Raw genomic sequence first — 22,063 nt, 5'->3', positions numbered from 1 at the left:
GTGTATTTCAATTAACAGGTGTGCCTTGTTAAAAGTTCATTTGTGGAATTTCTTTCCTTAATGCGTTTCAGCCAATCAGTTGTGTTGTGACAAGGTAGGGGTAGTTTACAGAAGAGTATCAGGACCCAGGATAAGACCCAGATGCAGTCAGTTTGAATCACAGATGTTTATTTACAAAACAGGGGGCAGGCATATGACAGGTCAAGGGCAGGCAGAGGTCAGTTATCCAGGGCAGTGTCAGAAAGGTACAGTACAGAATGGCAGGCAGGGTCAGGGCAGTCAGGGTCAGGGCAAGCAGAATGGTCAAAACCGGGAGGACTAGAAAACAGCGACTACAGAAACTCAAAAACAGGAAAACACGGTGGTAGGACTTGACGGGACAAGACAAACTGGCAACAGACAAACAGAAAACGCAGGTATAAATATACAGGAGATAATGGGGACAAATGGGAGGCACCCGGTGGGGGGTGGAGACAAGCGTAAGACAGGAGAAACAGATCAGGGTGTGACAAAGATAGCCCTATTTGGTAAAATACCAAGTCCATATTATGGCAAGAAGAGCTCAAATAAGCAAAGAGAAATGACACTCCATCATTACTTTAAGACATGAAAGTCATTCAATCCGGAAAATGTCAAGAATTTTGGAAGTTTCTTCAAATGCAGTCGCAAAGACCATCACACATTGTGATGAAACTGACTCTCATGAGGAACGCCACAGGAAAGGAATACCCAGAGTTACCTCTGCTGCAGAGGATAAGTTCATTAGAGTTAACTGCACCTCAGATTGCAGCCCAAATAAATGCTTCTACAGAGTTCAAGTAACAGTCACATCTCAACATCAGCTGTTCAGAGGTGACTGTGTGAATCAGGCCTTCATGATTGAATTGATGCAAAGAAACCACTACTAAAGGACACCAAAAAGAAGAAGAGACTTGCTTGGGCCAAGAAACACGAGCAATCGACATTAGACCGGTGGAAATGTGTCCTTTTGGTCTGGAGTCCAAATTTGAGATTTTTGGATCCAACCGCCGTGTCTTTGTGAGACGAGGTGTAGGTGAACGGATGATCACTGCATGTGTATTTCCCACCGTAAAGCATGGAGGAGGAGGTGTGATGGTGTGGGGGTGCTTTGCTGGTGACACTGTCTGTGATTTATTTAGAATTCAAGGCACACTTAACCAGCATGGCTACCACAGCATTCTGCAGTGAAATGCCATCCTTTCTGGTTTGGGCTTAGTGGGACGATCATTTGTTTTTAACAGTTCAATGACCCAACACACCTCCAGGCTATGAAAGGGCTATTTGACCAAGAAGGAGAGTGTTGTAGTGCTGCATCAGATGACCTGGCCTCCACAATCACCAGACCTCAACCTAATTTAGATGGTTAGGGATGAGTTGGACCGCAGAGTGAAGGAAAAGCAGCCAACAAGTGCTCAGCATATGTGGGAACTCCTTCAAGACTGTTAGAAAAGCATTCCAGGTGCAGCTGGTTGAGAGAATGCCAAAGCTGTCATTAAGCTGTCCGCTCAAGAGGAAGCTTCTTACTATAACCAGTGCCTGTAATCTGCTTCAGGTTATTAATCAACCTACCAGGGTGTTCACAAACATTACAGGAACAAGATCATCCGCATGTTTCGATTACATTTTTACTAATACTGTAGAACTTTGTTCTAAAACTCTATCTGTACCCATTGGATGCAGTGATCACAATATAGTGCCTATAGGAAAAGGAAAGGAAAACTAAAGTTCCAACAGCTGGGCCTAAAATATTGTATAAGAGATCATACAACATATTTTGCTGTGACTCTTATGTGTATGATGTTAAAAGTATGTGTTGGTCTGATGTGATTAATGAGGAGCATCCAGACGCTGCGCTTGATGAATTTATGAAATTGCTTCTTCCAATTATTGATAAACATGCACCTGTTAAGAAGCTGACTGTTAGAACTCTTAAGGCTCCATGGATTGATGAGGAATTTAAAAACTGTATGGTTGAAAGAGATGTGCAAAAGGAGTGGCTAATAGTTCTGGCTGCACATCTGACTGGGATACTTACTGCATATTGAGAAATGATGTGACTAAACTCAACTAAAAGAAGAACAAACTCTATTATGAAGCCAAGATCAATGAGATAAAGAATGTTGGAAAAAAACTTTGGAGTACTTTAAATGAAATTATTGGCAGAAAGACAAATCTTCCATCTTTCATCGAATCAGATGGCTTATTCATCACAAAACCATTTGATGTTGCCAATTATTTTAATGATTATTTAATTGGCAAAGTGGGCAAACTTAGGCAGGAAATGCCAACAACGAACAGTGAGCAATTGTCTTCATGCAAAAAAAAAACTAATAATGAAAGAAAAGCATTGCAAGTTAGTGTGGGAGAGGTGGATAATTATTGTTATAGATCAATAATGACAAACCTCCTGGCATTGACAACTTACTGAGGACAAACCTTCTGGCATTGACAAGCTACTGAGGATGGTAGCTGACTCTATAGCCACTACTATCTGTCTTATTTTTAATCTGAGCCTAGAGGGAAGTCTTTGTCCTCAGGCCTGGAGGGAAGCCAAAGTCATTCCGATACCCAAGAGTGGTACCTTACTGGTTTGAACAGCAGACCTTTAAGCTTGCTGCCAGCTCTTAGCAAACTGTTGGAAAAAATTGTGTTTGACCAAATATAATGCTATTTCTCTGTAAACAAATTAACAACAGACTTTCAGCATGCTTATAGAGAAGACCACTCAACATGTACTGCACTGACACAAATTACTGATGATTGGTTGAAAGAAATTGATAATAAAAAGATTGTGGGATCTGTACTGTTAGATTTTAGTGCAGCCTTTGATATTATTGACCATAACCTGTTGTTGAAAAAAATTGTGTTATGGCTTTTCAACCTCTGCCATATCGTGGATTCAGAGCTAACTATCTAATAGAACTCAAGCTTTAATGGAAGCTTCTCTAATGTCAAACATGTGAAGGGTGGTGTACCGCAGGGCAGCTCTGTAGGCCCTCTACTATTTTATATTTTTACCAATGACCTGCCACTGGCATTAACCTTTTCATGCGTGAGTTCCAAATATCTCTAACGATCACCCCAGGTTAAGTTTTTTATGTACGTGATTTTATAATGTTCTCTCCATTCCAGAATGTGATTGTTACGCAACAGTACTTTTAATCCGCGCTGCGGATTTTATGGAATGGTCTGCCTACCCATGTGAGAGACGCAGACTCGGTCTCAACCTTTAAGTCTTTATTGAAGACTCATCTCTTCAGTAGGTCCTATGATTGAGTGTAGTCTGCCCAGGAGTGTGAAGGTGAACGGAAAGGCACTGGAGCAACGAACCACCCTTGCTGTCTCTGCCTGGCCGGTTCCCCTCTCTCCACTGGGATGCTCTGCCTCTAACCCTATTACAGGGGCTGAGTCACTGGCTTACTGGTGCTCTTCCATGCCGGACCCTAGGAGGGGTGCATCACATGAGTGGGTTGAGTCACTGACGTGGTCTTCCTGTCTGGGTTGGCGCCATTGTCTTGGGTTGTGCCATTGCGGAGATCTTTGTGGGCTATACTTGGCCTTCTCTCAGGATGGTAAGTTGGTGGCTGAAGATATCCCTCTAGTGGTGTGGGGGCTGTGCTTTGGCAAAGTGGGTGGGGTTATATCCTGCCTGTTTGGCCCTGTCCGGGGGTATCATCAGATGGGGCCACAGTGTCTCCTGACCCCTCCTGTCTCAGCCTCCAGTATTTATGCTGCAGTAGTTTATGTGTCGGGGGGCTAGGGTCAGTCTGTAATATCTGGATAATTTATCCTGTCTTATCCGGTGTCCTGTGTGAATTTAAGTATGCTCTCTCTGATTCTCTCTTTCTTTCTCTCTCTCGGAGGACCTGATCCCTAGGACCATGCCTCAGGACTACCTGGCCTGATGACTCCTTGTTGTCCCCAGTCCACCTGGCCGTGCTGCTGATCCAGTTTCAACTGTTCTGCCTGCGGCTATGGAACCCTGACCTGGTCACTGTCATTAGTCTTATTTTACCATGCTGGTCATTTATGAACATTTGAACATCTTGGCCATGTTCTGTTATAATCTCCAGCCGGCACAGCCAGAAGAGGACTGGCCACCCCTCATAGCCTGGTTCCTCTCTAGGTTTCTTCCTAGGGTTTGGCCTTTCTAGCGAGTTTTTCCTAGCCACCGTGCTTCTACACCTGCATTGCTTGCTGTTTGGGGTTTTAGGCTGGGTTTCTGTACAGCAATTTGATATATCAGCTGATGTAAGGGCTATATAAATAAATTTGATTTGATTTGACCGTTCTCTTTGAACTCTACCTCCCCTCTCTGCATCTTCCTGCATCCGAATGCCCGCATCCCCTTCCTGTTCGACCTGACTGTGCCACAGGCCCCTGTGCTGTTGGAGAGCAGATGCTGGAAGAGTCTGGGACTGCTGTACCAATTGTCCACATACAAAGTGTGTCCCTTGCCGAGTTGTGGAGCCAGCATGGTCATTACCATGGACCCGGACACCCCAAGCCCCTCATAATGTTGGATGTCAGTGGTGGACCCTGTGTAAACTATAATGTCCTGGACAAATCCTGTCTTTACGTCGCACATGACAAAGAACTTGACCCCAAACCTGTGCATTTTGGAGGGAATATATTGACGGAAATCCAGCCTACCTTTCCATAGCATCAGGGACTCATCAATGCGTCGGTCCTTGTATGGCACAAAGACCCAACCAAATGCTGATGTCAGGCTGGTAAGAACATTTCTTATTTTGTATAATGGGTCATTTAGGATGGCAGTAGCATTGTTGATTAAATGCAGGCATCGCAGAAAAACTAGGAAGTGGTCTTAGGAAAAGAGGGTGGCAAAGAAGGGAGTTGAAACATAGGGTCTGTGCTCCAGTATCCTCTATGGGAGTTCTTCTTTACTATCCCCATGAGAAGGACTGTCACCAGGAAAGTATACATTTCACTAATTGTGGTTGTCACCCATTTAGCGAGTTCTCCCCCCCCCCCCCCCCCCCCCCCCACACTCCTGGCTCTCTCTTCTCCTGTAGCTCCAAGGCATAGCAATTGGTCTCCTCTACTATGTCTCCCACCCGCTCTTGTGTTAGAAAACTTGAAGCACTCTGCCTCAGATGGAAATGGCAAGGGGCGTTGCACTCCAGACTGGGACTCATCAAAGCAAACAGCCTAGCCAGGAGGGGTGAAATGGCTGGCGGCCTTCCAGCTACCACAGAACTCCTGTACTTCATCCACTGTCGGTCTGCCTCCATCACCACCAGCATCTTCAAAGGGACCTGGGACTTCGTCAGTGGACAAGGGGTCCACAGATTCAGGGTTCTCAATGGCTACAAGGTTGGGGGGCAGCTCCTCACTGTCACTGTCAATGTCAGAATCTGATTCCTGACTTTCATACTCATTGTCAGAATTTTTTTAAATCTCCAGAATTTCCGCATTTCTGAGTTGTCACCTTTTGAAAGACATTGCTAATGCTACAGCTTAGCTCACTAGCTACATACATAAACAACAACACTGAATGGCTCAGAGTGGGAGTGAGAGGTTACGTGATTGACTGTTGGCACAGGCCACTTGTATCAATAAATCACTATTATAAAATGTTTTGTGTGGTAATTATTTATATATTTACTGTTTAATTCACATGTTTTCAAGATCCATGCATTCTGATTTTGCATAGAGTGTAATGGGCACATATTATGTGTGTAAAAAACTTTTTTGAAGGTTGTACTGATTATGATGAGCTATGCTAATTCCAGCTGTGTGGAGCCATGTTTGTTGACATGCAATGCATTCTGGGTTTCATGTAATAGTCTGTCGGACCAAAGATGTTATAACAAAATGAGGTGAGTAAGGGTTCACTCATTTTTTGAGAACTTCCGGAAGTGAATGGTGGGATGTGAACGATGATAGACGACACACCCCCTTCAACATGCGCACTATAGTCTTCTCATATTATCTTTGGTGTCTGTGAGAAAAAAAGCATGGCAGCGCAAAAACTACTCATCGTCGGATTACTTTCGTTTTACTAAATTATTTCGATCAATGGTGAGCTCACCTGTGATGTGATTAATTATAAATAGCAATTGCTATTAGCTAATTAATATTTTCAATCGCTGGTTGAAAACTGTTTTCTGCCGCTCCCAAAAGATAGAATTTGTAGATAATTGGTCCTCTTTCTGGGACTCACCCACAAACAGGACCAAGCCTGGCCTGTTGAGGAGTGACGGACTCCATCTTAGCTGCAGAGGTGCTCTCATCTTATCTACGAACATAGACAGGGCTCTAACTCCCCTAGCTCCACAATGAGATAGGGTGCAGGCCAGGCAGCAGGCTGTTAGCCAGCCTGCCAGCTTAGTGGACTCTGCCACTAGCACAGTCAGTGTAGTCAGCTCAGCTATCCTCATTGAGACTGTGTCTGTGCCTCGACCTAGGTTGGGCAAAACTAAACATGGCGGTGTTTGCCTTGGAAATCTCACTGGAATAAAGACCTCCTCCACTCCTGCCATTATTGAAAGAGATTGTGAAACCTCACATCTCAAAATAGGGCTACTTAATGTTAGATCTCTCACTTCCAAGGCAGATATAGTCAATTAACTAATCACTGATCATAATCTTGATGTGATTGGCCTGACTGAAACATGGCCTAAGCCTGATGAATTTACTTTGTTAAATGAGGCCTCACCTCCTGGTTACACTAGTAATTACACGCGCATCCCGCAAAGGCAGAGGTGTTGCTAACATTTATGATAGCAAATTTCAATTTCAATTTTTTTATTTTTTTTTCGTCTTTTGAGCTTCTAGTCATGAAATCCATGCAGCCTACTCAATCCCTTTTTATAGATACTGTTTACAGGCCTCCTGGGCCATATACAGCGTTCCTCACTGAGTTCCCTGAATTCCTATCGGACCTTGTAATCATGGCAGATAATATTCTAATTTTTGATGACTAATATTCACATGAAAAAGTCCACAGACCCACTCCAAAAGGCTTTCGGAGCCATCATCGACTCAGTGGGTTTTGTCCAACATGTATCCGGACCTACTCACTGCCACAGTCATACTCTGGAACTAGTTTTGTCCCATGGAATAAATGTTGTGGATCTTAATGTTTTTCCTCATAATCCAGGACTGGCGTACCACCATTTTAATACGTTTGCAATCGCAACAAATAATCTGCTCAGACCCCAACCAAGATTCATCAAAAGTCGTGCTATAAATTCTCGGACAACCCAAAGATTCCTAGAAGCCCTTCCAAACTCTCTCCGCCTACCCAAGGACGTCAGAGTACAAAAATCAGTTAGCCACCTAACCGAGGAACTTAATTGAACCTTGCTCAATACCCCAGATGCAGTCGCACCCCTAAAAACAAAAAACATTAGTCATAAGAAAATAGCTACCTGGTATGCAGAAAATACCCGAGCTCTGAAGCAAGCTTCCAGAAAATTGGAACGGAAATGGCGCTACACCAAACTGGAAGTCTTCCAACTAGCTTGGAAAGACAGTACCGTGTAATATCGAAGAGCCCTCACTGCTGCTCGATCATCCTATTTCTCCTATCTTATCCTTTGTCCTGTGTGAATTTAAGTATGCTCTCTCTATTTCTCTCTTTCTTTCTCTCTCTCTGAGGACCTGAGCCCTAGGACCATGCCTCAGGACCATGCCTCAGGACTACATGGCCTGATGACTCCTTGCTGTCCCCAGTCCACCTGGCCATGCTGCTGCTCCAGTTTCAACTGTTCTGCCTGCGGCTATGGAACCCTGACCTGTTCACCGGACGTGCTACCTGTCCCAGACCTGCTGTTTTCAACTCTCTAGAGACAGCAGGATCGGTACAGATACTCTGAATGATCGACTATGATAAGACTTGTTTTTGCTTTTCATTATTGGGTATTGTGTTTAGATTGATGATTATAATAAGAGGTAAGAGACAGACACTGGTAAACGGGAACATAATTTCTAAAGGTTTTCAAATCTTATAACAGCATCCACTCATCTGGGATGGCTTTCCACTATATGCTGGAACATTACTGTGGGGACTTGCTTCCATTCAGCCAAAAGAGCATTAGTGAGGTCGGGCACTGATCCCAAAGGTGCTCTTTGGGTTTGAGGTCAGGGCTCTGTGCAGGCCAGTCAAGTTCTTCCAAATTGATCTCAACAAACCATTTCTGTATGGACCTTGCTTTGTGCACTGGGGCATTGTCATAATGAAACAGGAAAAGGCCTTCCCCAAACTGTTGCCACAAAGTTGGAAGCACAGAGTCGTCTAGAATGTCATTGTATGCTGAAGTGTTAAGATTTTCCTTCACTGGAACTAAGGGGCCTAACATGAACCATGAAAAACAGTCCCAGACCAATGTTCCTCCTCCACCATACTTTATAGTTGGAATTATGCATTGGGGCAGGTAGCGTTTTCCTGGCATCCACCAAACCAAGATTCTTCTCTCAGACTGCCAGATTGTGAACGTGATTCATCACTTCAGAGAACACGTTTCCACTGCTACAGAGTCCAATGGCCGTGAGCTTTACATTACTCCAGCCGATGCTTGGCATTGCGCATGGTGATCTTAGGCTCTCCCAAAGAGGGAGCCATGCTGAACCCGTTTAAAAGCTATAATCTTATGACACTTAACTGGAAAATATAGCTGGTATTGCATCCATTACCACTTATGATTATACTTCCTTTTATCATGGCTGCTCGGCCATGGAAACCCATTTCATGAAGCTCCAGATGAACAGTTCTTGTGCTGACATTGCTTCCAGAGACAGTTTGGAACTCAGTAGTGAGTGTTGCAACCAAGGACAGACAATTTTTTTCCCATAAGAGAACCCTTCGAAGAACCCGTTTTGGTTCAAGGTAGAACCCTTTTGGTACCAGGTAGAACCTTTTTGGGTTCCACCTGGAACAAAAAGAGTTCTACCTGGAACCCAAAAGTGTGCTCCTATGGGGACAGTTGAATAACCCTTTTGTAAACCTTTTTTCTAAGAGTGTAAGGGAAATCCAAGTCTGAAATTTAAATTGGAAATAACCAACTTCAGAAGCCTTTTTAAACCTCAAATACACTACAAGTTATACATTTCCTGTTCTGCAAAGGGGTGATCAAATTTAGATCCAACATGGGCTGTCCTGCCTTCCCTTTTGGGAGGAAATAAAATTTTGTTTGGTGACACAGCTGACCACACTACTCTCTTCAAGCACATACAGTACATAACTAATTCCACACACACCATACACATCAGGATTAATTTGAATTGTAAAATAGACTCAAGATAATGAACACTGCATCCACTATTAATGCATTGTAGAAGATAAGATGATCACAGTTGATTCAATGGATTACAATATATGTCATCGTACAGCCATAATCTGTTTACAACCAGAATTTGACCACACCATTGACAGGTTGCCAGTCTACAAATTTGTTCACAAGTGGTTTGGATTACATAACACCTTTATAACATAAAATTTAGGTAACCACACAACCATGTTTGTGAATGTGGCTTGAGTTCCTTGACTGTGCTAACGTTTTGACAAATGCCTTCCGTTCTTCACAAATGTAACTGTGTCAAAGTTATTTGAACATGTACAGGCATTGCCTCAGATCAGTCTATAAAAGGTTCCATGTTGTGTTTATGATGCACATGGCATTTGTTCATAATTTAATACCTTCAGCTCTGTTGGCATTTCCCTGGTGTAGTAGGAGAACACCATACGAATACGCCGGATGTTCTGAAAGTTTTCTCTGATTACCTATGGTAATGACAATCAGTTCAGAAGCATTTCACTATAGTTGCTCTGTCAATTTATATTAAAATGCTGTCATAAAATATAATATCTCTGATATCATTAGAAATTATGGCTAGCCACTAAGTGATCACACCTAGTAAGACAAACATGAACACTGTCATGAATAATACAATTGTTAAATAAAGTGGGCCTGGTTGCATGTACTTTAAACCCTCTGTAATGTTTTATTCATCACAATGATACCAGCTATGTACTGGCATCACGTAGTGAAACGTTATTAAATATTCCCCAAAGTCAAGAACAGCTAAATACATAAGAGTTGGTGTAAAACTCTAGCCCTCTCAGCATGGTGAACACCAAAGAGGGAGCCATGCTGAACCTGTTTAAAAAGCTGTAATCTTATGACACTTAACTGGAAAATATAGCTGGTATTGCATCCATTACCACTTATGATTATACTTCCTGTTATCATGGAAGTGAAGAAAAATGTTCATGCTTTACATTCAAACACATTTTCATGGGATTATACAGAACATAATAATATATATTTTGAGAAGAAATGATTTACCTACTTTTGATTTACCTACTGTAGAGCCATTGTGTTGCGAGAACAAAGATGTGTGTGGTTATTGTGAATTCACAGAGAGAGAATAAATCAGGTCCAGGAATAGGACTACACGTTTAGGATTATATGGATGTATCAAAGCAGCGATGGGAGACAATATGACTGGTGTAAATTGAAATAAACAAATGACCTCTCAGTTGATAGGACCAGCTGACAGCTTTCATGGCTGATATCAGATTGTAAATACTTCATCTGAAAGTACAAAACCTGTCAATATCCCATTATCAGCCGTCATTCCTGAAACCCCAAAATGAGGAGCAGATGAAACAGCTTAATGTTTAATAAAATGGGCTTAACTTCTTAATTGATATGTCGATGATGAGCATGATTAGCAAGGATCCATATTAGCACGATAATATCCTTTCCTGTTTTATTTAATACAAAGATATTAATCTGTAACCAAATAAAGTCTACTAGAAACATATATTTTCTTAGGCTTAACTCTTGCCAATAAACTGAACACATGATTAAGTCTTGCCAGTGCGTAAAAAAAGGCATAAAAAGCAAGTTCTAATGACTCGATTCATTAGGTGAAATCAGTGCTAGCTTAGCATAGGCATTTACAATGATGTAAAAGAAGAGGCTCAAGCAGGAGGCTAACAATAAATATTGACTGACATCTCACCATCGTCACAACCACTATTATGAGTTTGCGTCAGTACCTTTTTTCCCCAAAAAGTTTATAACAACTATATTACATCTTCCCTAGCTGATGCTATTGTTTTGGCCCCTTGAATGGTGTAAGCATCATTGAAGTATTGATGCATTATATACAGCAGTTTTTAAATGGCTATGTGGTCATATTAGAATTGTTGTGGGGTTAGCCAATGATTGGTTTTGTTAATTGTACGTGTCAGAGAGGACCCTGTATAGGTACACTACTTGACCAAAAGTATGTGGACACCTGCTCGTCGATCATCTCATTCCAAAGGTCATGGGCATTAATATGGAGTTGCTCCTCATTGCTAATACAACAGCCGCCACTCTTCTGGGAAGGCTTTTTTCACTAGATGTTGGAACATTGCTGCGGGGACTTGCTTCCATTCAGCCACAAGAGCGTTAGTGAGGTCGAGCAATGATGTTGGGCGATTAGGCCTAGCTTGCAGTCAGTGTTCCAATTCATCCCAAAGGTGTTCAATGGGTTTGAGGTCAGAGCTCTGTGCAGGCCAGTCAAGTTCTTCCACATCGATCTCGACAAACCATTTCTGTATAGACCTTGTGTGCACTGGGAAATTGTCATAATGAAACAGGAAAAGGCCTTCCCCAAACTGTTGCCACAATGTTGGAAGCACAGAATTGTCTAGAATGTCATTGTATGTTGTAGCGTTAAGATGTTCCTTCACTGGAACTAAGGGGCCTAGAATGAACCATGGAAATCGGTCCCAGACCAATATTCCTCATCCACCAAACTTTATAGTTGGCATTATGATTTGGGGCTGGTAGGGTACTCCTGGCATACGCCAAACCCAGCTTCTTCTGTCTAACTGCCAGACTATGAAGCGTGATTCGTCACTCAAGAGAACACGTTTCCACTGCTCCAGCCCAATGGCGATGAGCATTACACCACTCCAGCCGATGTTTGGCATTGCGCATGGTGATCTTAGGCTTGTGTGCGGCTGCTGGACCATGGAAACCCATTTCATGAAGCGCCGAGTAAACAGTTATTGTGCTGACGTTGCTTCAAGAGACAGTTTGGAACTTGGTAGTGAGTGTTGCAACCGATGACAGACAATTCTTTTCACAGGACAGACAAAAAAATGTAACGCACTACATGCTTCATCACTCGACGGTCCCGTTCTGTGAAATTGTGTGTCTTACCACTTCGTGGCTGAGCCGTTGTTGCTCCTAGACGTCTCCACTTCACAATAACAGCACTTACAGTTGATCGGGGCAGCTCCAGCTAGGTAGTAATTTGACGAACTGACTTGTTGGAAAGGTGGCATCCAATGACGGTGCCATGTTGAAATTCACTGAGCTCTTCAGTGCGGCCATTCTACTGCCAATGTTTATCTATGGAGATTGTATGGCTGTTTGCTCAATTTTATATACCTGTCAGTACCAGGTGTGGCTGAAATAGTCGAATCCACTAATTTGAGGGTTGTCCACATACTTTTGTATATATAGGGTATCTAGATAGTGGGTTGGGGTAGAAGCCGTCAATCCACTCAGCCTCCTTATAGTCTACAATTACAAGCGATGGGTGTGCCACTGAGAAGTGAGAATGTAACGCCACCTCAATGTTTAACGAGCAATTATCTCACCTAATGCCTACATTGGATCTCAGGTGTCAACAATTTCTCAGACTTTAAATGTGAGTCTGGTGTAAACTTCGTCAGTGCCATTAATATGGAGGCAATAATAATTGTATCTACAGTTCAAGTCGGAAGTTTACATTAGTTTACCTTAGCCAAATACATTTAACTTCTTTGGGGTAGGGGGCAGTATTTTCACGTCCGGATGAAAAGCATGCCCAGAGTAAACAGCCTGCTACAAAGCCATAAAAGCTAGAATATGCATATTATTAGCAGATTTGGATAGAAAACACTCTGAAGATTGTAAAATTGTTTCAATTATGTCTGTGAGTATAACAGAACTCATATGACAGGCAAAAACCTGAGAAAAAAATCCAACCAGGAAGTGGGTAATCTGAGGTTGGTCGATTTTCAACTCAGCTCCTATTGAAGTTACAGTGGGATATTGGTAATATTGCACTTCCTAAGGCTTCCACTAGATGTCAACAGTCTTTAGAACCTTGTCTGATGCTTCTATTGTGAAGTGGGGCTGAATAAGAGAGGATTGAATAAGGTCTACCATGACCTGAACATGCGCATTCATGTGAGAGCGAGCTCTGTTCCATCGCACTTCTGAAGAGAAAGGAATTCTCCGGTTGGAACATTATTGAAGAATTATGTTAAAAACATCGTAAAGATTGATTCAATAATTCGTTTGTCATGTTTTTACGGACTGTAATATAACTTTTTAACTTTTCGTCTGTACTTTCCGCTGGACTTGCCCGCACGTCGTGAGTTTGGAAAGTGTACTGAACGCTAGTACAACAAGGAGGAATTTGGACATAAATGATGGACATTATCGAACAAAACAAACATTTATTGTGGAAATGGGATTCCTGGGATTGCATTCTGATGAAGATTATCAAAGGTAATTGAATGTTTATAATGTTATTTCTGACTTCTGTTGACTGCACAATATGGCGGATATATTTGTGTCTTGATTGGGCTCTGAGCAAGGTTATTGCATGGTTTGCTTTTTCCGTAAAGCTTTTTTTAAATCTGACACAGCGGGTGCATTAAGGAGAAGTGCATCTAAAATTCCATACATAACAGTTGTATCTTTTAGCAATGTTTATTATGAGTATTCCTGTAAATTGATGTGGCTCTCTGCAAAATCAAAGGATGTTTTGGAACTTCTGAACGTAACGTGCCAATGTAAACTCAGGTTTTTGGATAGAAATATGAACTTTACCGAACAAAACCTACATGTATTGTGTAACATGAAGTCCTATGAGTGTCATCTGATGACGATCATCAAAAGTTAGTGTAATGCTCGTCGTTAGGCGAAAGAGAGGAGGGCCAAGATGCAGCGTGGTAAGTGTCCATAATGTTTTAATAATAAAACTGAACACTGAAACAAAACAATAAACCGACAAACGAACAGTCCTGAAAGGTAAAACACAAAAACACTAAACAGGAAATATAGTAACAGGAACATTTCCCCCACAACCCACAATACAAACAGGCTACCTAAATATGGCTCCCAATCAGAGACAAACGACAAACACCTGCCTCTGATTGAGAACCATATCAGGCCAAACAAATAGCAATAGACAAACTAGACATACAACATAGAATGCCCACACAGATCACACCCTGACCAAACAAAACATATAAACATACAAAGCAAACTATGGTCAGGGTGTGACAGTTAGTGATTCATTTTATCTATATTTCTGTTTTTTGTGAACCCTCTCTTTGGCTGGAAAAATGGCTGTGTTATTCTGTGAATAGGCACTCACCTAATATAATCGTTTGGTTTGCTTTCGTCGTAAAGCCTTTTAGAAATCGGACACTGTGGCGGGATTTACAACAAGTGTATCTTTAAAATGGTGTAAAATACATGTATGTTTGAGGAATTTTAATTATGGGATTTCTGTTGTTTTGAATTTGGCCCCCTGCAGTTTCACTGGCTGTTGAAGAGGTGGGACGCTACCGTCTCACGTACCCTAGAGAGGTTAAACTCAGTTTTTTACAATTCCTGACATTTAATCCTAGTAAAAATGATATGTCTTAGGTCAGTTAGGATCACCACTTCATTTTAAGAATGTGAAATGTCAGAATATGTGTAGAGAGAATCAATTCAAATCAAATGTGTTTATATAGCCCTGGGGAAGCACGGGGGTGGCAGCATCATGTTGTGGGGGTGCTTTGCTGCAGGTGGGACTGGTGCACTACACAAAATAGATGGCATCATGAGGGAGGAATATTATTTGAATATATTGAAGCAACATCTCAAGACATCAGTCAGGAAGTTAAAGCTTGGTCACAAATGGGTCTTCCAAATGGACAATGACCCCAAGCATACTTCCAAATTTGTGTCAAAATTGCTTAAGGACAACAAAGTCAAGGTATTGGAGGGTCATCACAAAGCCCTGACCTCAATCCTATAGAAAATGTGTGGGCAGAGCTGAAAAAGCGTGTGCGAGGAAGGAGGCCTACAAACCTGACTCAGTTACACCAGCTCTGTCAGCAGGAATGGGACAAAATTCACCCAACTTATTGTGGGAAGCTTGTGCAAGGCTACCTGAAAAGTTTGACCCAAGTTAAACAATTTAAAGGCAACGCTACCAAAACGAATTGAGTGTATTTAAACTTCTGACCCACGGGGTATGTGATGAAATAAATAAAAGCTGAAATAAATGATTCACTCTACTATTATTCTGACATTCCACATTCTTAAAATAAGGTGGTGATCCTAACTGACCTAAGACAGGGAATTTTTACAAGGATTAAATGTCAGGAATTGTGAAAATGAGTTTAAATGTATTTTGCTAAGGTTTATGTAAACTTCCGACATCAACTGTATTTGGCTAAGGTTTATCTAAACTTCCGACATCAACTGTATTTGGCTAAGGTTTATGTAAACTTCCGAATCCAACACTACATTCCCATGTTCATGTTCCTCAGTGTGTTTAAATAAAGTTCCTTGGGCTTCTTTATTCCTCTCTAACTGGGTGCGGAGTCAAAAACCAGTAAAATACTGTACGTAGAGCTGGGTCGAGTTGATATTTACATCCCAGTATTGCACTTTATATACATCACAAAACTGTTTGACATAGAAACTCCAGACTTTTGTCAGCTTTTAAATCATCTTTATTAATTATGAGATTTTGAAAATTATTTAAATTATTCCAACAATGAGGCCAACGAGGGCACTTTTTGTAATTGACTGAAGGAAAGGGCTACTAGTCAGTTGAGAACAAGGACATAACATCCCTGTATTTATAATCATCATCATCATCGTTGTCATTATCCTCATGCTATTTCAGTCTTCATCATGATAATGATTGTCAACCCTTAGTTGCACATGAAACTCATTATTGATGAAACAGTCATTAGAAGATGTTGTACTGGGGTCATCTGCTACTAGTGTGTTTACAGTATGATGGCTCAGAGGGACTTTGAACGGGAAAAGTCAATATGAATCAAGACAAAAATCGAAAGAAGTGTCTGTTTCATAGCATGAAATGATAACTTGGACTGTGTGCCAGCTCTTAGGCTGAGCAAAAGGTTTAAACCTTTTCATCCATGAGGAAAATGTTCTCCCCATAAATGTATTTATACTGGCTTTTATGCCATTTTCAAGAGTTTCCCCCCCTCCACTTCCACCCCCTGTCCCCTGGAGGGAGCTGCCTGGACTGATGAGCATGTAGCGCTGGTCTCAGAGCACTCTGCCAACCGCCTGGGGAGGGACACCCTCAGAAAAACACCTACATGGAAATGCAATTAAAACTGTCTTTCTCTGAATAAAGAAAGACCGGGCAGTTTTTGGGACAGTGGTGGGAAATGAAGTGTGAGAGAGAGACTGAGAGACACATGCTGCTTGATGGCCTGGGGAATGGAACCTAAGAGAGACAGAAAGAGGAGAGTGGTGGACCTCTCAACCCTTAACTCAACACTTAACAAATCAGCACACACTCGTCTCCACCTAACCACATTCAACTCACATGTAGCATTCATACCACATCTGCAGTACATTAAATGCATTTTCTCTTAACTCGTGTGTGGTGTTCGGGTCTATGGGACCCATTTTCAATGTTTACTAAAAGAAAAATGATACAATTAATTATTTTTTCAACCTGAGACTCATTGGCCTTGTCTCATTTTCTGTGAAGAACATTTCAAATAACACATTTTCATTGAATGCACACTGTGCATCCCCATAAACATTTATATTACATATGTGGTGTGGAAAAGTGGAAAAGTGTGTGTGTAGGTGAAAAAAAGTAAAAATGAAACAAAAAGGTTTGCTGTGTGCCTTCACTCTGTCTTCCTCCTCCATGGGCCTGCTGTTTCAACATAGCACCAATAATCTGTCTGTCTCGATGCCTGTCTGTCTGTCTCCCACTTTTCTCACAATCTTTACCCTTTGTAGTGTGTGAAACTACACAATGTCTTGCGGGAACCTGCACAATGTTATTACAAAACATTATTTCGATACATTGTAAAAATATCAGTATTTTCCCACACTCTACCCCAGCCAGGTGTAAATTGGAGGAGGGACACAACAAATAAATAGCTTTGCATGTGTGGCTCCTTACCACAATCAATCAGTATGGCAAAACTAGTCTCTGCTCAGAGGACATTAGAAATGATTTCTGAAGAGAGGGAAGCTAGTGTGGAAGGAACGTCTTCCACTTTGGAAGATGAAGAATTTTACGAATATGAGGATCAGGTCTCTGTCAATTCATAGTCTGACAGTGAGTTGGAAGAAGAGGATGAGATTGACCCTCAGCCAGCCCCTGGACCAGCCCGTCAGCAACCAGCACATCAGAAGCCTGCAGGAGGAGAAATATGGATGTCAAAAAATTGTGAAATTGAATGGTCTACTTGCCCAAGGAATGAGCCACCTCGCATGGCTGCCAATGTGAAAAGGATGCAACCAGGGCTGACATGGATGGCGGTTACTCATGTGCAGGACATACATTCTTATTTTGAACAGTTCATCCCAGACACCATTCAGAAAATGATTTTGGACTGCACTATTTTGGATGGAAGGCGTGTTTTTGGAGAGAGATGCATACTTCAGGGTTCTTATCCTTGCTGGTGTTTTCAGATCCAATGGGGAATCCACAGAATCCCTGTGGGATGCAGAAACTGGCACAGAACTTTTCCGTACAACAATGTCTCTGGAAAACTCCACATTATTTCTATGATTATCCACTTCGATAACCAGGACACCAGACCAGCTCGGCGGAAGAGAGACAAGCTAACTGTAATCAGGTCAGTGTGGGACAAGTGGGTGGACCACCTTCCCCTGTTTTACAACGCTGGGCCCAACGTTACTGTTGATGAGCAGCTCATGCCATTTAGGGGCCGCTGCCCCTTCAGGCAGTAAACCCACAAAATATGTAATCAAGATCTGTGCTGCCTGTGATGTTGCTTCATCATATGCGGGAAACTTTAAAAATATACATATTTTATTTAACCTTTATTTAACCAGGCAAGTTAGTTAACTTCTCTAGGATAGGTGGGACGCTAACATCCGGCGAAATTGCAGAGCGCTACCATTCTAAATACATCATTCATAATATTAAACATTCTTGTAAATACATGTATCTTACATAATTTAAAATCTTAACTTCTTGTTAAGAACAAATTCTTATTTACAATGACAGCCTACCCCGGTCAAACCCGGGCAACGCTGGGCCAGTTGTGCACCACCCTATGGGACTCCCAATCACGGCCGGATGTGATGCAGACTGGATTGGAACCAGGGACTACAGTAACGCCTCTTGCACTGAGATGCAGTACCTTAGACCACCGCGCCAGTCGGGAGCAAACGTGCAAGTGTATACAGGGAAGCCAGATGGAAGAGCCCCTGAGAAGAGCCAAGGAATGCGGGTTGCCCTGGACGTGACACAGGGACTCCGTGGCCACAACATCACATGCGATAACTTTTTTACCTTGCACATGCTGGGACAGGAACTTCTCAAGAAGAAGCTGACGATGGTAGGAACAGTACAAAAAAACAAACCCGACATCCCACCTCAGCCGTTGAATACATGGAACAGGCCTATCAATTCCTCTAAGTTTGTGTTGACGGCCGAAGAAAATCAAAATGGTGGTACTCATGAGTACGCTGCATAGGGATGGGAGAATCTGTGCATAGGGACATCAAAAAACAGAATTCATAATGGATTACAATAATACAAAAGGAAGGGTGGACAATTTAGACAAGCTGGTGACTGGCTACAGCTGCAAAAGAAAAACCCTACGCTGGCCATTCTTGAACATCTTGGACATCTCTGTGTCCAACGCGTTTGTCCACTGGAGAGCGTTGAACCCAGATTGGAACAGAGGGAAGCTCCAGAGGAGACGGCTCTTTCTAGAGGAGCTGGGCAAGGCATTGGTAAGACCTCAAATCTAGAGGAGGCAACATATCCCAAGGATCCCAGATTCTGCAGCCATCATGAGGAGGATTCAGGAGGAGGATGCTGGTGCCCCATCCCCCCCGACCCACAGAACCAACAACTCCAATACCGGAAGTATGTGTGAGTGATGTTGTTGCATGTGTGTGTGTCTGACTCTCCTAACTTGGCCTGCTGTAACTATATATGTGAGTGAGTGAGTAAGTGATTGAGATGTTAGTAAAATTACTGAACTAAGTGTTTTCATCATTCTAGATTGCAGCCGGTAGCAACAAGAAGAAGCACTGTGATGTGTGTGGACCCAAGAGGGACAGGAAGACAGTAGTACACATGCAGTACACATGCATCAAGAGCAATAAATAGATTTGCAACACACACACAGTAAAACTCTGTCCCTCATGTTGTGTGTAGACTGGCCTTAATTTGTGTTCAATGGGGCTCATTTATCATTTACATAAAATGTTGTCTGTAAAACATTTCCTTACAATTTGTTCAATTCAAAGCAATAAACATCAATGTGACGAAAACCTTGTTTCGTTGATTTATTCCAACCGTGTCTTGATTATAATATATTTTTGTTTCCAAAAATCACATTGTATCAAAAAAACTAATAGTGCTTTTATTGATAAATGTGATCTAGCGGAGGTAAATGTGACCCATTTCAGGAAACTAGGCGTATGTCGCATGTCACGACTTCACAGGAGAGCCACTTGAATGTTTTTATTTTAATCAAAAAAAAATTTGGGGGCAGAAATGCCTTCTGGAACATGTGAACTTTCATGTGCCTTAATAACAAACTTGTATGTCAAGAAAATTGTTAAATTACGTGCCTTGTTGGTTAAACCACAGTCAGTACCAAGTCAGCTGGCAGTCAGCTGGCAACCTTCCTACTAGCCATGATTGGCTGAGATAATGAGTGGGCAGGGCATGCCAAGATAGGAGTTCGGATTGGTCTTCCATATAGAGGGCTTCTGTCTATTTGAGATGGTCAGTCTGTGTTGGTAATCCTGTCAAATGTGGCTTTTAAAAAAATGTATCGTGCAGTGGAGCTGCATATGTGTTGCTCTACACTTTCTGGAGGCTTGAGTTTTGAAATCAGTGGAATTAGAGTATGATAGTTAAGGAGATGGAGAAAACACCTGTCTCCGGAATACATCTTCAAACTAAGGGCAACCGTGGCATGTCATCCGTGACAGGGAGATGCATCAATCATGCATGATGATGTTTAGGGGTAAGATAGTCTAGTTAGCTACATTTTCAGATATTACACATTTCTAATTTTGACAGAAAGTGGTTTCATTTCAAGCTACAGTGTACTGTTAGCTAGCTAGCTAACACTACGTGTATGATGTTATTATTCATATCCCAGGACTGCTTTCTAGTTAGAGCCTAATGTTAGCTAGCTAACATTGAACCTGGTTGGTTAGCTTCCAGCAGATTCATGCAGAGTAGTAACGACATGATTTGTTTAACTAACTAATGTTAGCTGGCTGGCTCATTAGCTAACGTTACGTGACATGTGTGATCTTACACGTTGTTTACCTAGCTAGGTTCACTGTTTACCTAGCTAGCTAGCTACATGTCTTAAGCTAAAGTGTACAACACCTGTTGAATATGGATTGTGTCAGTGAACGTTGGCAAAAAAGTGTAATGAAATTGTTGCCAGAGCTGGTTAGGCGATTTTCATGTTATCCAGGGGTAAACAAATCATTGGCCAGAGCGTCAACTGTGCAACTGGCAAATATTAACCATGCGTGCTGACTATATTACTTATAATTGATATAAGTCAACATCTAAGTATTAGTCTTTTTATGTAAATTGTTATGGCTGCATTGTTTTAAAAACCCACTATTGTTTGCGTCCATCAGACCCACGAACATTGAGTGAATAACAAAAACATGAATACCACACAAGGGTTAAATAATAGAAACGCTCATTACACACACTGCACAAGACCAGGAGCATAACAGCCACCATTTAGCAAAAATATTTTTTAAAGCACAGAGGCCACAATACACTAAAGATATTACAGACATAGCTAAGGGACAGTACGTTACGTATAATGAGGAACACCTTGAGAAAATCTGATCTCTCTGAAATGAAAATGGATGCCATCCCTTCATTAAAATATATTCTTGCCCGACCCTCCCTGAACGCTTGAAAGGAAAATAAAGCAACCCTCCCCTATACCCAAAATAATAACTAAAACATGAAGTCGACCGCAGAGAACATGCCTACAATTTAACCTCACTCCTAGGAAAGACCAGAGCCTTAGATATTTTTGAAAGCATTAAATGGCAAAGTAGCCAGAAGATTGTGGATTCGCAGAACACCGTGGACAAGGGTAGGGGTGAGAAGATCTCCATTATAATAAAAGCACTGCATGAACCTACCACCTGACTTGCGGTTCAAGAAAAAATGTCATGCAATTCTACTTCATTTGGAAACAAGCAGAATCTGTTTTAATACCAGGACACATCATGACATCGAATGAGCACATGCTGAAACACCCCAGACATTTTGATTTCTACACAGGATATTGTTAACAAAGAGGGTAGTCTAAGTTTGGAACAGGGCTAAAGGTTATCAACTGTAAAAATGTAGCACAACAGAACCAGTTACAACTGAAGTATCTGATCATCATCAATGAATTTGAGATTATTATTATTTTTTTTTTAACAAAGCAGCCACATATCATCAAGTAGGCCTATAGTATATGCAATTGGAACTTTTTTTAATTTGGGAAACTATCATTTCAAAATGTATTGTATTTTATTACATGATATTGTTGTTACAAAATAGATTTGTGCTGACTATGATTAGGGAATGCGAATACAGTGCATTCAGAAAGTATTCAGACCCCTTCCCTTTTTGTTACGTTACAGCCTTATTCTAAAATTGAATCAATAGTATTTTTCCCTCATCAATCGACACACAATACCACATAATGACAAAGCAAAAACTTTCTTTCATTTTTTTTATACATTTATTGAAAATAGAAATCTGA

This window comes from Salvelinus fontinalis, chromosome 13 (assembly GCF_029448725.1).
Source record: "Salvelinus fontinalis isolate EN_2023a chromosome 13, ASM2944872v1, whole genome shotgun sequence".
NCBI lineage: Eukaryota > Metazoa > Chordata > Actinopteri > Salmoniformes > Salmonidae > Salvelinus > Salvelinus fontinalis.
The sequence above is the reverse complement of the archived record's forward strand: the minus strand, read 5'-3'. Positions refer to the sequence as shown.